At 45.1% G+C, this 15720-nt stretch overlaps 1 protein-coding gene and 1 long non-coding RNA gene across 2 annotated transcripts in view; both read right to left on the reverse strand.

Moving 5' to 3' along the window:
• The window catches only part of Parp4 (poly(ADP-ribose) polymerase family member 4), a 75762-nt gene extending 70025 nt beyond the window's left edge, over positions 1-5737 (reverse strand). The window contains exon 1 of the mRNA XM_032917228.1: positions 5623-5737. The gene's annotated coding sequence lies outside the window, so the exon portion shown is untranslated. The remainder of the gene's footprint in view (positions 1-5622) is intronic.
• Positions 5738-7683: 1946 nt separating this feature from the next.
• LOC116913096 lies at positions 7684-9037 on the reverse strand. Its single transcript, XR_004389594.1, has 2 exons — positions 8935-9037; positions 7684-8028 (listed from the first exon to the last, which is right to left on the reverse strand). It is a non-coding gene; the product is annotated as an uncharacterized LOC116913096 (long non-coding RNA).
• Between the last annotated feature and the right edge of the window lie 6683 nt (positions 9038-15720).

Genomic DNA, 15720 nt, shown 5'->3' on the forward strand with positions numbered 1-15720 from the left:
TGAGATCCAGGCCAGCCAAGGTTACATAGTGAAACGCTATCTCAAAAATAAAATAAAATAAGTAGCTGGAGATATGGCTCAGTGGTTAGGAACACTTATGCACTTGGGAAGGTCTGGATTCGTTTCCTAGCACCACATGGCGGCTCAGAACCGTCCGATGCTGTCTTCTGATGTGCAGATGCACATGCAGATAAAGTACCCATATATATAAATAAATGCTTTTTAAAAGATGTTTAACAAAAATAAAAAGAAAAATGAATCAGTGTAATCTGAAATTTAAACACCTAACGATCCCCCCGCCCCACTACCTAGAAAAGCAAGAACGAGCTGAAAGCAAAAACAGTAGGTGGTGGAGCAGAAACGAACGGAACAAACGGAACGGGGTAGAAGATCGAGACTTGGGATTAGCCAATCAAAACGCTGCTTCTTGGAAAAGATAAGCAAGACTGACAAAGTAAAGAGAGAAGGGCTGAGGTGTCACTGGGTTTGCAGAGTGCAGTAAAGTGGTGGACTTGACCCTCAGTGTCAGCTCAAACTGGTTCATGGTGGTGCATGTCTATGTAGAGGTAGAGGGTCAGACTATCAGGGTTATCCTCAGCTATATAGTAAGATGAGTAAGTCTGAGTAAGTCTTTATGGTTACATAAGGCCGTAAAGGAGAATGGAGATAGATAGATAGATAGATAGATAGATAGATAGATAGATAGGTAGATAGATGGATAGATATAGATGGATAGAAAGCACCAAGTTAAGAATTTAGAGATGAATATTCATAACAACCTGTAAATACACAGAGTGGAATCTTTTTTTTTTTTTTGGTTCTTTTTTTCGTAGCTGGGGACCGAACCCAGGGCCTTGCGCTTTCTAGGCAAGCGCTCTACCACTGAGCTAAATCCCCAACCCCCACAGAGTGGAATCTTAACGTCAGCCTCCATGTTCTCTTCACAGCTTCCTCCTCCCATTCCAGTCTCCTCTTCTCTCAAACTTTTCTCCCCACCATCCTTCCTTCTCGTCCAATGTCAGGCCTCCTTCTATCCTGTACCTGCCTCACCTGCTTAATGACATCATTCCACACTTCCTGATAGATGGTAGAGCCCTAATATGGGCAAAATTTCACCCTGACTTTCCACTCTAGTTCATATAATGTTAGCACAAAGTATAGAATTTCCCCTTTGCTTCTTGGGTGAAAACTGGGGTAAAAGAGTGACCCATCTGTTTATTATTTTTTAAAAAAAAATTTTTATTAGATATATTTCTTACTTACATTTCAAATGTTATTCCCCTTCCCGGTTTCCTGTCCATAAGCCCCCCTCCCCTTCCCTCCCCCTCCCCCATACGGGTATTCCCCCCATCCACCCCCTTACTGCCCCCCCATATTCCCCTGCACTGGGGGTTCAACCTTGGCAAGACCAAGGGCTTCCCCTTCCCCTGGTGCCCCAACAAGGCTATTCTCTGCTACATATGCAGTTGGAGCCCTGAGTCAGTCCATGTATAGTCTTTCGGTAGTGGTTTAGTCCCTGGAAGGTGTGATTGGTTGGCATTGTTGTTCTTATGGGGTTGCAAGCCCCTTCAGCTCTTTCAATCCTTCCTCTAATTCCCCCCAGGGGGTCCTGTTCTCAGTTCAGTGGTTTGCTGCTAGCATTGACCTCTGTATTGGACATGCTCTGGCTGTGTCTCTCAGGAGAGATTTATATCGGGTCCCTTTCAGCATGCATTTTTTAGCTTCATCAATCTTATCTGGTTTTGGTGGCTGTATATATATGGGCCACATATGGGTCAGGCTCTGAATGGCCATTCCTTGAGTCGCTGCTCTAAACTTTGCTTCCATATCCCCTCCTATGGATATTTTCCCCCCTTTTAAGAAGGAGTGGAATTGGGGAAAAAAAAGAAGAATTTGAAGATGAAAAGGGAATATTACAATATCTTGAAATAAAATGTAGAGTATCTTAAGCAATACTTTAACTTGAATTACCAAAAAAATGTAGAAAATCTGGAAGAAATAAATACATTCCTAGATATTCTTGACCTATCAGAATTAAATCAAGAAGACATAAACAACGTAAGCAGATGCAACAGGCTACTAGTAGAAACAGTAATGAAACGTGCCCACAAAGTCTCACACAGTATGGGACGGGTTCGCAGCCATATTGCCCCATGCTGCTAAGAGGAAGACAGCACTTCTCAGAATGCTTCACAAAGTAAAAAGGGAAGGGAAACTCCCACACTCATCCTATAAAGCCATTGCACATCAAACCAGAGAGGACACAAGAGCAACAAAAAGAAAACTACAGACCAAATCCTCTGACAATCACCATATTTCTTAAGAATATTGTAAATCAATTTCAAGAACACTGTGATAAAATTAGTTTCATCCCAGGCATATAAGATTGGCTCAATATGTCCAGACCTATGGATAGAGCACAATGGCTGAATAGATGTAATGACAAACATGACTGCCCGAATCTGTAGACACATTAAAGGCCTTTGGCAAAGTCCAACATCCTTCGTGACAAAGCCTCTGTGGAACTAGAGACAGAAGAAACGCACCTCAATGTAGTAAGAGCTAAACATGACAAGCTTGTAGTCAACACTACACTCCATGGGGATTTCCTCTAAAGTTAGAAAGGAGTGGCCGTTCTCCATTCTTTTCAATATGGTACTAGAAGTCTTACTGGACTAGAGAGAGAAACGAGAGAAATACACATGGGAAAGGGGACAGCCAGCTCATCCATTTTTCTGTATGACAGGCTGCAATCCCCAAAAGATCCCAAAGACTCCACCAGAAACTAGGTGTTGTTGGTTTTTATTGAATTTGTTTGGTTTGCGTTACATTTTTGTAGCCTTGGCTAGCCTAGAACTTGCTATGTAGACCAGGCTGGCCTCCATCTCAGAGATCCGTCTAACTCTCTCACCCAAGTCCTAGGATTAAAGGTGTGCACCACGATACCTCACCAGCCTGGTTTAATGTTGAGATCCAGTCTGTACTTGCTAGCCTAGATCTCACTGTGAAGCTCAGGTCTCAAACTCATGGTGATCCTTCTGTTGTAGCTTCCAGAGTGTTAGGGTTACTGGTGTGTGTCCCCATGACTGGCTTCTACCAGAAAATTCTTAGACTTGAAAAACACTTTCAGAAAAGTAGCAGGAAAAACCAACAAAGCGTAAGCATCTTCTCACTGAACCAATTACAAACTTGTCAAAAAGACCTGCATTTTAAAAAAGTCATTTCCAATAGTTTTTAAAAGTTAAATTAAAGCCTGGTGGTGATGGCGCATGCCTTTGGTCCCAGCACTCAGGAGGCAGAGGCAAGCTGATCTCTGAGTTCAACGACACCCTGGTCTACAGAGCAAGTTCTAGGGCAGCCAGTGCTACACAGAGAAACCTTGTCTTGAAAAACAAAACAAAACAAATCAAATTAGGATGACCCTAATTAAATGACCCTAATGAAGAAGGTAAAATACCTCTCTGATGAAGACTTTAAAGCACGAAAGAAGAAACTACAAGGGAGGCCTTCCCTGTGAATGCGTTGACAGAATAGTATAAGGTTCCTGTATTATTGAAAATGATCTACAGGTTCAAAGCAATCCTCACCAAAATCCCAAAGATATTCTTCATAGAAGAGGAAAACAATCACACGGAAGCACACACGACTCACAGTAACCAGAGCGACCCTTAGCAGGAAGAACAAGGCTCATTTCTGATTCACACTACAGAGTCGCAGTAACAAAAACTCTGGTGCAGACATAGAAACAGACATACATGGGTGCAACAGAAGGCTCAAGAAACAAGCCCACCCAGCCGCAGAGATCGAATTCCTGACAAAAGCGTGAGAAACTACACAGTGGAGGAAAGGCTGCCTCTCTAGTAAACGGTAGTGGTAGCTTTCATCACCCACGTTTCTTCCTTTTAGGATGTCCCAGGGTTGCCCATCAACCTATTGCCCATCCTATTGGCTGCCCTGAGATAGGTCCCAGCATCACACAGTTACTCTTCTCTCATTGGCTGTTCTCCACTCCTGTCTTCGTTTCTACATGAGGGCTAATTCTACTTAAGAGCTATGCTTTATTTACAAGCTAGAATCCGGATCACTTTAAAACACTCGCACATAAAGTAAAGCCCATGATTATGGAAAAACCTTCTGATACTGTCAGCATGGCCAGACTAAATGGCATCGGTAACACACTTCTGTAATGGAAGGATTAACTCCCTGGAAAGCAGATGTATCCTCGTGGCACAGGGCGTTAAACTTATTTACCTAGTAAGAGCTTCCTGAATAAAGATGGAGTCAAGTGTGATGAAAAATTCTGCAACACACTCATTCTCTAGAGTGACTTTCTCCCTCGAAAACGCACACTTGGGTTGTCGCTATTTTTGTACTGTCATTTAGTAGTCCAGAATCCACAGAAGGTTGAGGTCTACCCACTCCGTCCCCCAGTGAATCATTCTGCACCCCCGCAGGAACTATTTTACAGACCCGTGTCTTCTGTAAGGGGCCGTAGGAAACAGGATCTCTGCAAGAAACACCCGGTTGGGAATAAAGAGGCTCATGCGAGAACCTTATGTTAATCGTTTCTATTGTTGTTAGAAAGATCATAACCAAAAGCCACTCGAGGAGGAAAAGGTTTCTTTCATCTCACAGCTTACGGTCAAACACGAAAGTCAGGGCATGAACTCTGGGCAGGAACCTGGAAGCCAGTGGTTCTCAATCTGTGGGTCTCGACCCCGTTGCCAGGGTCTCCTAAGACCACGGGAAAACACAGATATTTTTACATAACGATTCATAACAGTAGCACAGTTTAAGGAACTGACTGTATGAAAGGATGCGATTGGGTTGTAAAGCGAATAAATAAATTGATTAATAGTCAAGGAAGAACGCTGCTTACTGGCTTGCTTTCTGCTTCTGTTCACCTGCTTTCCTTATACAGTCCAGGACCCCCTGCCTAGAAGCCGCAATTCTGGGCTAAGCTCTCTTCCTTCAGTTAGCAATCAAGAAAATGCTCTGCAGACACGCCCCAGAGGTCAATCTGATGGAGGCCATTTCTCAGTTGAGGTTCACTTTTCCTAGGTGTGTCAATTTAACAGACAAGAATAGCCATAGCACCGGAAGTAGCTTTTAGTAGGGCAGAGGCATATATCCGACACAAGGACAAAACAAAACAAAAAAAGGCTTATTTCCTGACCTTCCTCTTTTTCATTAAAATGAATTGTAACTGCCATAGGTAGGGTCAGACAGATTAAGAATTTCTCTATTCCCAGTCTTGGCTAAAACTGCAAATTAACCCAATCCCTTCTTTTTATTTATTTATTTTTTTGTCTTAGTAGGACCGGGAGCTAAACCTTACAGTCAGTCAGGTTTGGCCAAATTTCAACTCCCGACCTCAATGAGTTAATTTCTTCTACCATAAGTTTCCTTGGAAATTCAACTTTCAGAAAGTAAAGACATGTTGTGTTCTGCTGCTTATTTTCCCAGAACAGCAGAGGGTCTGATCGCGCAGACAAGGTTGACCTCTCCAGCGCACCCGGCCTAGGGGCGCGACCCCTGCGCAAAGTTTCAGCGAAGGTCATGGCCACCCGGGACTACCGGGGTCCTCGGGCTGTCAGACAGCCTCCTGGGGCACCCACGCACCTGCTTGGAGATCCCTCCTGGCCCTTCTGGGGACGGATGATCCTCTCCTCGGAGCCCCGCAGCCAGCGTTCCAGCCTCTGTGCTTCCGGGAGAGGTGGGGCGCGTCAGGGCGGGGCCGTGGCTGAGTCTCCTGAACCCTGGACCTATGCTCAAAGTTGCCAGCGCCCCTTAGCGGGGTGCCCTGAGACTGTCCCTATCACTTTGCCAGCTGGCGAGAAGGCGTGGCCTCAGCTTCCAAGATCAGCCCAGCTTTCAGGACTTTCAGTTTCTTTTTCAGACTGTAAATTGCCAGTAGGGGTAAATCCAAAATTTGAATCTGGGAGATGTGACAGATGGCGACTTTTGACAGAGAAATTATCATGGATTGGGGCTAAGTAGCGCGCTGGAATCCCAGAGCAGGTGAGAAATTTCCCAAAGGTTTGACATCACAGAGAATTTAGGGTTGAAGAGCTAGGTCTTTGGTAGAGGGCTTGGCTAACATTTGTGGGCCCCTGGGTTGGATTTTCAGCATCAACAGTGGAAGAAAATGAGAACTTCTGAGTTTGGAGCGCACAATAGCATCCATCACTAATCGGAGACACTCAAACGATGGGACTAGGGCTCTACAGCTCAGTTGGTTATTAGTTTCACACGTGTGGGCCCTGGGTGCTAGAATCAGAAATGTACTGAGTAGGGACTGATTTAGAAAAAAATTTGATTCCTCAGAATACGATGAAATGAGAATATAAGGTCTAGACTAGAGAATTGAATGTAAAAGGTGGAGCTGAATTTTGGTGACATGTTTTATTGGGTGATGTCTTCGGGTGCCAACCGATCTGGAACTCATTAAGTATGCTAGGCTAGCTAGCCAGTGAGCACTAGGAATCTACCAGTCTCTGCCTCCCAGCACTGGGATTACAAGCACATACCAGTATGTGTGGTTTTATAAGTATAATATATACATATATTTATTGTTTGCATGTGTACACGTATGTGTGCTTATTTCTACTTTGACATGACTCTGGGAACAGGACTCATGTCGTCAGGCTTGTAGGACAAATGCTTTACCCACTGAGCCACCTAGCTGGATTCCAGCTGTTTTCAAAATGTTGGTATTGTGTGTTACACTCTGGTCTTTATGCTTCTAAGGCAAGCACTCTAGGGACTGAGCCACCTCCCCATCCCTAGAAACTTCTTTACTGGACTAGGGATATGGTTCAGCAGGTTAAAGTGCTTGTGTGAAGCCCTGGATTCAGTCCCTACAATGTATTAAAAACAGGCTTGGTGGTTTATGTCTGGAATCTCTGCAATGTGGAGGTAGAGATCTTTAGTGCGCTCTTAGAAAACAAAGCAGAAAAGGAAACAGTTCTAGTTTGTCTTTTGCCCTGATAAAAGCAGCTTTTGGAAGGACAGGGTGTGCTGGCTTACGGTTCTAGGGTGTACAGTCCTTGTCAGCGTAGGTCTGACCAGGAGGTGTCTGATCACATCTTGTCTGCAGTCAGGAAGTATGAGTATTGCCTGCTTTCCTAAAATTCAATTCAGTCTTTAGCCCACGGGATGATGTTGCTTATGATTTTGGCCCAGGCTATGAACTTGGGGAGGCGGTCACACAACCAACAGTTGAATAGTGTGCTATTTATTTTATTTTTTATTCTTTTTCCCCCAGGATAGAGTTTCTCTATATAGCAGCCCTGGGTGTCCTAGAACTCATTCTGTAAACCAGGCCTCAAACTCACAGAGATCCTCCTGCCTTTGCCTCCAGGGTGCTAGGATTAAAGTTGTGCACCACCATGCCTGGCTCATTTATCTTTTGAGACAGGGCCTTGCTATGTAGTCCAGGCTGCCCTTAAACTCTAAGTAGCTAGTTCAAGGCTGCTCCTGCCTCCTTTGCCCAAGTGGTGGGATGACAGGATGACATTAAACCCTACTACTTTTTAAATGTAGGCTCCAGGTGATAACTTCTACATTAAAATCTTAAAAGCTACTTTAAACTTGAATGTGGACACATGCTTTGTGGCACATACCCTGGGAAGTGAAGGCAAGAGGATCAGGAGATAGAGACAGACAGACAGACAAGAAGGATGAGTTTGATAAAATTCATTTATTCAGTCAACAAGTAATGTGGCACAATGCACTATACAGAATAAAATGTAGGCAGAAATAGTAGAGGATATTGTTTACTGTCAAAGATACACATTTAAAACAAAGATTTCTGGGCTCGCTTTCAGGCCAAAGGAAGACCATTTGAACCCTCATTCACATCTTAAATTCCCAATTTACTGACTGATGGGTTGTAGGGCTGTGGATGGGACTCAGGGCCTTTGGTACACAAGGGCTTTGCTGCCCACTGAGCTCCATCTGTTTCCGACATCTTAGGCATGTGATCTCGGAAGGTCTGAACTTTGGTTTCTTCATCTATGATGTGACCTACGAAACCAAAACAAAATCTCAAAGCCTTTCCCCAAGTCTCCAGGTTTGAGGCATCTGTATAAATTTTTAATGATAGTGATTTATTTGAGTTAGCATAAAGGGCGATTCTTTTTGATGTCCTTTTTATATAGAATCTCGTGTTACATATTGGTCTCTAACTCACTTTATATTGGAGGATCTGAGAGACTGGCCACCAGTTTTGGATTATACAGTGCCAGGGATAGAACATGTTAGGCACACATTTGATCAACTGGAGAGGGGAAGATGGGATGGCCCAGTGGTTAGGAGCATTTGCTGTTCTCTCTCCCAAGATCGAGTTCAGTTTTCAGCCCCTATACGGTAGCTCACAAACATATGTAACTCCAGTTCTATGGGATCATGGGATCCGATGGCCCCTTCTGACCTCCACAGGCACCAGGCACACATGTCCAGGCACCTACTAACATTCGGACAAAACATGCATGCACATAAAGTAAAAATAAAATAGTAAAATTAGATTTTTTTTTATAAAAATAGATACTATTTAGTTTACAATGTTGTTCAAACCTGGTCTGAAAACTGTGGTAACATGAAGTGTTGTAGCATCCTAGAGTAAAGGGTCATGTCTATTTTGGAAGCCCTCTGGTGGCAATACAAATAAACAGTAAAATCTATGCTCAGCATTTTTTTTTTTTTTAAATATCTGCACTTTCAGTATTTCATATAAAATTTAAACACTGAATGAATACACTTTGTGAAGCCACCAACTAGCCACAAAACAGGTGATTATTTCCAGTAATTTTTTTCCACGGTTATCTTCACTTATTTGTTCTACCAAACAATGTCACTTTTTGTTTTAAACAGGTCTTTATTAAATCAAACCCATCCAAAGAGAAAAGCGAAGACAACGAAACTCTCCCAAACCTGTCGTCTTTTAGATGTGGTTTGAGTCTTCGTGTTCCTGGCACAGTGGAGTGCACCCTCTGTTACCGCAGGGGTCAGGTCTCAATGGGTTGATTTCAGAACAACAGCTGTTGACCAGTGCCCGCCGCCAAAGAGCGCGCAAAGCGCAACCTAGCAACGTTTATGGTGGTGTTGCTGGGAGTTGTAGTTTGCATGTGCCCCAGGCGCCTGCGCGCAAGCTCATAGGGGCTGTAAGAACTACATTTCCCAGGAGTCATTGGAGCAGGGCTGGGCGGGGTCGGTCCAGGAGGCGGGGCTCTGGCTGCGGCGGTGGTTGTGGCGGCTCTTTCGTAAATGCCGGGCCTGCTCAATGGTGACTTTATCACTGGTCGGAGCGGTCTGAACCGCTGTGTCTTCGTGGAACGGTAACTGGTGGGCGAAAGGAGCTGAGAAGCCCGTCCGCCGCCTGGTTCCTGAGAGGCCAGCTTGGGCTTTGGGGCTGGCATAGCGCGGAGGACTGGGAGCCCGCGGGCGGCGGTGGTTCCGGGGTTTAAGCCCGCTTTGTTCTTCCGAGCACCCGAGAGATCGCTTCTCAAGGGGGTAGGCGGGGGTGGGTGTTTCTGTCCCGGGAGACGTGCTCCGGACTCAGTCTCTCCGGGCCGGGCGCAGTGGCGCCGCTTGCAATCCTCCAGGGTCCATGTCGCCTTGCCTTATCCGGGCTTCTCCAAAAGCTTTGTTGCTTTGAAGAAAAGTTGTGTTTCAGGGGAGGCGGACCTGTCAGCTGAAAGTTTTCAGGGTCTGAATAGTCTCCTGATATCTTCCTTCTCCTCCACTGCAGATAATTTATGTTTTCTACAGTTAGCTTTAAAGATGTCAAAGCTTTCAATTAGTCGAATTTTTTTTACAGGCAGCTTTATCGATGAACAATTAATTTATGGTAACGCCTACCGCTTGATAAGCAGGTGGTGTTGTACCTTGGATTTTAATGTCTGAGTTTGCATAATAGACTGTCCTAGACAGTCTATTATTTGCAGGTTATATAGTTTATTACTTAATAAAAAACAGATTTAGGGGAACATTTTTAGCGTTCTTGAGACAAGGACTTGCTGTATAGCCCAAGCTGGCCCTCCATCATGAACGCTGCATTCATTACAGGTGTGCATCACCAATGCCCAATCGTGAATCAATATTTCTATACTTAAAATTAGCAGTAAGTATAGTTTTAGGATCATAGTAATGTAGCAATGTAGTAAAGTAGCAAAGGTACAGAAGTTTTAGTGCTTTAAAAAAAAGTGTGTGTGTGTGTGTGTGTGTGTGTGTTAAGATGTTAAGATGCTGCCTTAGATCCTTACACTTTGGTCAATTTAATAGGGAATTGTTGATGATTTTCACATTACACTTGTTTACTTTCTAAATTAAGATTTTAAAAATTTATTTAGTTTAAAGATTACCTTTTAAAAATACTTACTGGGGTTGGGGATTTAGCTCAGTGGTAGAGCGCTTGCCTAGCAAGCACAAGGCCCTGGGTTCGGTCCCCAGCTCCGAAAAAAAGAAAAAAGAAAAAAAAATACTTACTGTTGCTGTGTATATGATATGCGTTGGTTTCATGCATGTCATGCATGTATGGAGAGCAGGGACAAGTTGATGGAGTCGGTTTCTCCTTTCACCTTTATGTGGGTGGCAGGACCAGCTCGGATTGTCAGGCTTGTGGGGTAAGCACTTTACCCACTTTGAGCCATCTCTCCAGCTCTGACTTCTTTGTTTTTTTGTTTTTAAGACATTTTCTCACTTTACACTCACACTGTCCTGTGGAACTTGCTGTGTACCCGGACTGGCCTCACACCCGTGACGATCAGCTCCTTCCTCAGTGCTGGGATTACACTTGTGAGCTCCCAAGTTTGATTTAAAAAGATTTCTTACTAAGGATGTTGAAATTTAACCAAGGTTAACTGAAAACCCCCTACCTTGCCTAATGTAAAAACAATTAGGATTATCTTTCTTACAAGAGATTTAAAGGAAATTACTATTCAGGAATTAAGAGTTACTGGATACAGGTAGCTAGTTTGTATGTGTTACTCTTAAGTGTATATACTCCCTGCAGGAGGAGTCCTTTCCCAGTAAGAACCAGCCCCTGTCTGTCTGGGTGTTCTAGTCTGGATCTCCATATTGTGATAAAATCCTGACTGAAAGCAAATTGGAAAGAGTGTATTTCAGCTTACCTGTTATGGTCTGTCATGCAGAGAAGCCAGGGTAGGGGCGAGGCAGGAACTGAGGCAGAAACCATGGAAGAGTAATGTTATTAGCTTGCTTCATGGCTGGCTTTCTTACATAACCCTGAACCACCTGCTTAGGAGAGGCATTGCCCACGGTGGCTGGGCCCTCCCGTTACTAGTCATTAATCAAGAAAATGCCTCAACGACATGTCTAGTGCAAGCAGCTTGATGGCCGGCCAGTCCGATGGAGGCAGTTCCTCAGGTGAGGGTCCTTTATCCTAAGTGACGAGAACTAAGCCCGCACTGGTGTCCACCATTCTCGCTTTTATAATTCCATTTTTCTCTGCTTCACCAGTTAACTTTATGCATGTGCACCACTTGTGTGCCCAGTGCCCTCACAGGTCAGGGAGGGCTTGAATTCCCAGCAACTGGAGTTTCGGACGGTTTTGAGGCACTGTGTTGGTTCTGAGACTTAACTCAGATCCTCTGCGAGAACAGCACATGCTCTTAACACAGAGCCATCTCAGTCTGTATTTCTTATACTACATTTGCTCTTGCTCGGTGCTTTATGATTAATGGTATGCCTTGGATCACTTCGTTAGGTTTTATTTGTGGGTGTGTGTGTAAATGTAATGAATGTGTGCCACGTGGGTGCTGGCAGAGGGCAGAGGTGGGCATCAGACTCGCTGCAGCTGGAGTCGCAGGTGGTCGTGAACTGACCTGTGTAAGTGCCAGGAACTCAGCTTGGGTTTTATGGAAGAGCAGGAAGAGCTCTTGACCACTGAGCCCTCTTTCCAGCCCCTTGTGGGTTTTTTCGAGACAGGATCTTACTCTGTAGGGCAGCTGGCCTGGAGCTCACGATGTAAGCCAGGTCGGTCTGGGACTCGTGGTGCCTCAGCTTCCGAGGTGCTGGAGTTACAGGCGGGGTACGGTGCTTGGCTTGCCTGTTAACTTTAATACAGGGTGCTGAATCTAGGGCATCACATACGGTGAACAGACTTGAGAAAACCACGTCTGAGGCAGGGGCTTACACTGAATCTCAGGCTGGCCTGGAACTCCCTCTGCCTTAGTCTCTTCAGTGCTCGAATAACAGGTGGGGTCTCAGTTCCTGGCTTGCTTTCTCTTCATTTCAAATGTGAGTCTGTCCCCTTAAACAGTGGTACACAATGCCTCGGGGCAAGATTGCTAGATCAAGGCTTTTGTGTATTTTTTAGTTTGGTTAGTTAACTGCCTTAACTCTCCAAAATATGTTATATATCTAAGGATAATTTAATAAAATAATTTTTTATATTGAATATTAGCAGTTTTTAGTCTTTGCCAACCTAGTGCATGGGGGCAGAAAAGTGGCACAGGAGTGAACACATTTTGATGTATCTGTTTTCTTTTTATATCTATTTTTCTGCTTATATCTTTTGTATATTTCTATATGCCACTTGGAAAGCTAGATACCTTTCCTTTGTGTGTGTGCGTGTGAGTGTGCGATTAAACCTATGTCCACAGGGAGCCCTAGGCTCCCAGGCTGCCCTTCACCTCTTCCTCTCTAACCTCTTAACTCTCTCATCTGCCTTATACTCAATACCCAACTCTCTCCACTCCTAAGTTACATCTCCACAGCCAATGCATCCACTGTCTCCTGTCAGTGTCCCGTGTATCCTCCCTCTTTGTACGTCTCTTTGATTTCCTGAGAACACTTCTTCCTATGAAGCGCACACTTGTGAGCATAGATTTGATAAAGCTGAAGTCTGCAGTCACACGTCAAAGCATTGCGGGCATCCTTCCACTGTGGATCTGGATCCTCTAGGTGCAGCTCTGTGGGAAGAGGCCCTGCAGTTAGTCCTTACTCCCCAGGCTTCTCATTTCCGTGAGTGGCAACTCTGTTCTCACATTATCAGGAAGTGAGAGAAAGATGGTAAAGGGGAACACTGGGTCATACAGTTTTTTATTGTATGGGATTCAGAGGCTGGGTCTCTCTCCCCTCCCCCCCCTCCCTCCCCTCCCTCCTCCCCCCCTCCCCTTCTCCTCTCCCCCCTCTCCTCTCTCTCTCCCCGTGTGTGTGTGTGTGTGTGTGTGTGTGTGTGTGTGTGTGTGTGTGTGTGTGTGTGTGTTTGAAGGAGAGTCCCGGAGAACTAAGAATGTAGAACACACATTCTGCTTCAAGCCCCTTGGTATGAGAGTGTGGGCTTCACTGGAACAGGCGTTCTCAGGAAGGCGAAGAAATAGACAAAGGGGGAAGGGTGCGTAGGGCACTTCGCTGGTGGATGTGCTGGCTTTGAAGACATTGGGCAGTGAAGAGAACCAGTCACTAGAGTGCAGTGCAGTGTGAGAGAAGAGGAGAGTCTTGTGGCTGAGGTGCGGGGTGGCTGAGGTACGGGGAGCCAAGGACTCTTTGTTGGACATAGGTTTCCTTGCAGAAAGAGATGAGTTTGCAGAGTTTACAGTGGGTAGTGATAGTAGGAGCCGGTTGTTAGCGAAGACTGGAGAGTCTAGGTGATGGTTCCTCTTCCTCTGCCCTTCGTAGTTCTAATTTTGTTAGCTCCACCCACCTTCAATAAATGAGTCCCCTATGTCTACCCTGCCTAAGCTTATGGCTTCTTTCCCCTGTTCAACTTTTATTTTCTTCCAGTTGTTTGTTTGTTTGTTTTTCTTGGTTTTTTTTTTTTTTCCGGGCTGGGGGAACAGGGCCTTGCGCTTGCTAGGCAAGCGCTCTACCACTGAGCTAAATCCCCAACCCTTCTTCCAGTTGTTACTGTTTATCTCATATAATGTAACTTACTTGAATATTTTCCCCACTAAACTCTTACTTATGTTGGCTACTTTTATGTCAACTTGACTTAGCTAAGTCATTTTGAAAGAGGAAACCTTTATTGAGAAAATACCTTCACTATACCGGCCTGTTGGGAAGCCTCTGGTGCCCGCCCGCCCGCCCTCCCTCCCTCCCTCCCTCCCTCCCTCCCTTCCTTCCTTCCTTCCTTCCTTCCTTCCTTCCTTCCTTCCTTCCAAACTTCATTTTATTTCTTCCTCTCCCAACATAATATTTTTATTAATCATTTGGGGATTTCACACAATGCACCCCAATCACATTTGCTTCCCATTGTTCCCAGGTCCACACTCCCACCCTTGTGCCACCCCATTCCCTCCAAAAAGGAAAATACATCGAGTCCAATTTACAGGGCATGATCAAACTCCTGATGGCCAAGCCCCTAAAAGAAAACTGAGTCCTCCTCCACGCCCCCACCGGAAGCCATAAACTATGAAGAGCTACACTCCAGCATCTGTATCACAGTTTTTAAGGACGGACTCTCTTCAGTAGCTTCCTGTCGGGACTGTTTCTGGTTTCTGTTTGTTTCTGTTTGTTTTGGGGGGGCTTGTCACAGAAACCTTCAATGTCTCTCATTCTCAGTTAGGAGTCTGCAGTCATTGATATCAATGCAGAAGGAGCTTCCTTGCCCATAGCAGCTCATGGCAGCATGGATCATAGACTTCCACATGGTTTCCAGCTGCAGCAGGGACTGCAGACATCCACATGGCCTCCAGTGGCACACAGAACTTGGGTCTCAATATGGCCTCTGGTGGCAGCATGGACCAGGGAGGTCTGTCTGAAGAACTTAAATCCAAAAAATGAGTTTTCATCTCTGATGTCTCAGAGTCAGGGTGATGGTGCAGTTGGGGAGCACTTTGAGGACAGGGTCTGTGGTGTATTTTCTTGATTAGTGACTGATGGGGGGAGGATCCCGTTCACTGGGAGATGCTACCCTTGGACCGGATGTCCTGGGTGGTGTAAGAAAGCAGCTTGAGCAAGCCATGAAGAGCAGGCCAGTAAGCAACACTCCTTCATGGCCTCGACATCCGCTCCTGCCTTTGCGGTCCTACCCTGGCTTCTCTAAGTGATGGACTTAAAGCTGTAAGGTGAAATGAACCCTTTACTCCTCAGGTTGCTTTTGGTCATGGTGTTTATCACAGCAGCAGAAACCCTAACAGCCACATGTGTCCAGAGCCTAAAACAATAGAACAGGAAGTTAGGAATGCCAGTGGGGGTAAAGCAAACATACTAAGGGGAGGAGCCCACTTTCCCTGTCTTTTCTTACACGCAGTGTAGTTCAACACTGAAGTCTGATGGTTCACACAGGATGCTCCTATAACTTGAGCCAATGTCACTGTGTTGTTGAACTCTGAGTGAGCACAGACACTCTGGAGTACCGAATTTATTTTAAATGCAAACTTCTGGCTTATTTTATTTCTTAACAATTTTAGCAAATCACCGCTTTCCTTCTATGCGTGTGTGGCTAGGCAGTGGAGATGCATAGGTTTTTCTAGGATCTCCACAGTTTGGTAGAGTGAATCATCAAGATGTCGCTAATCCTGAGATTAGTGCTAACTGTTGATGAAGGGCCATCTGGAAGACAGACAAGGACTGCCAGTGGCTAAGGAGTTGTAGGTCAGGTTCCAGCAGGCAGGTGGGGCTGTGTGTGGGGTGTTAGGATGATGACTCTTGTTCACCCCCAACAGTGCAAAGGAACCAGTGTGTAGTACCTGACACTGCTTGTGCCTTCCTAGGTGATCTAGTACTTGTATATCATAGTGATCGAATGATTGT

Source organism: Rattus rattus, chromosome 12, assembly GCF_011064425.1.
Source record: "Rattus rattus isolate New Zealand chromosome 12, Rrattus_CSIRO_v1, whole genome shotgun sequence".
NCBI lineage: Eukaryota > Metazoa > Chordata > Mammalia > Rodentia > Muridae > Rattus > Rattus rattus.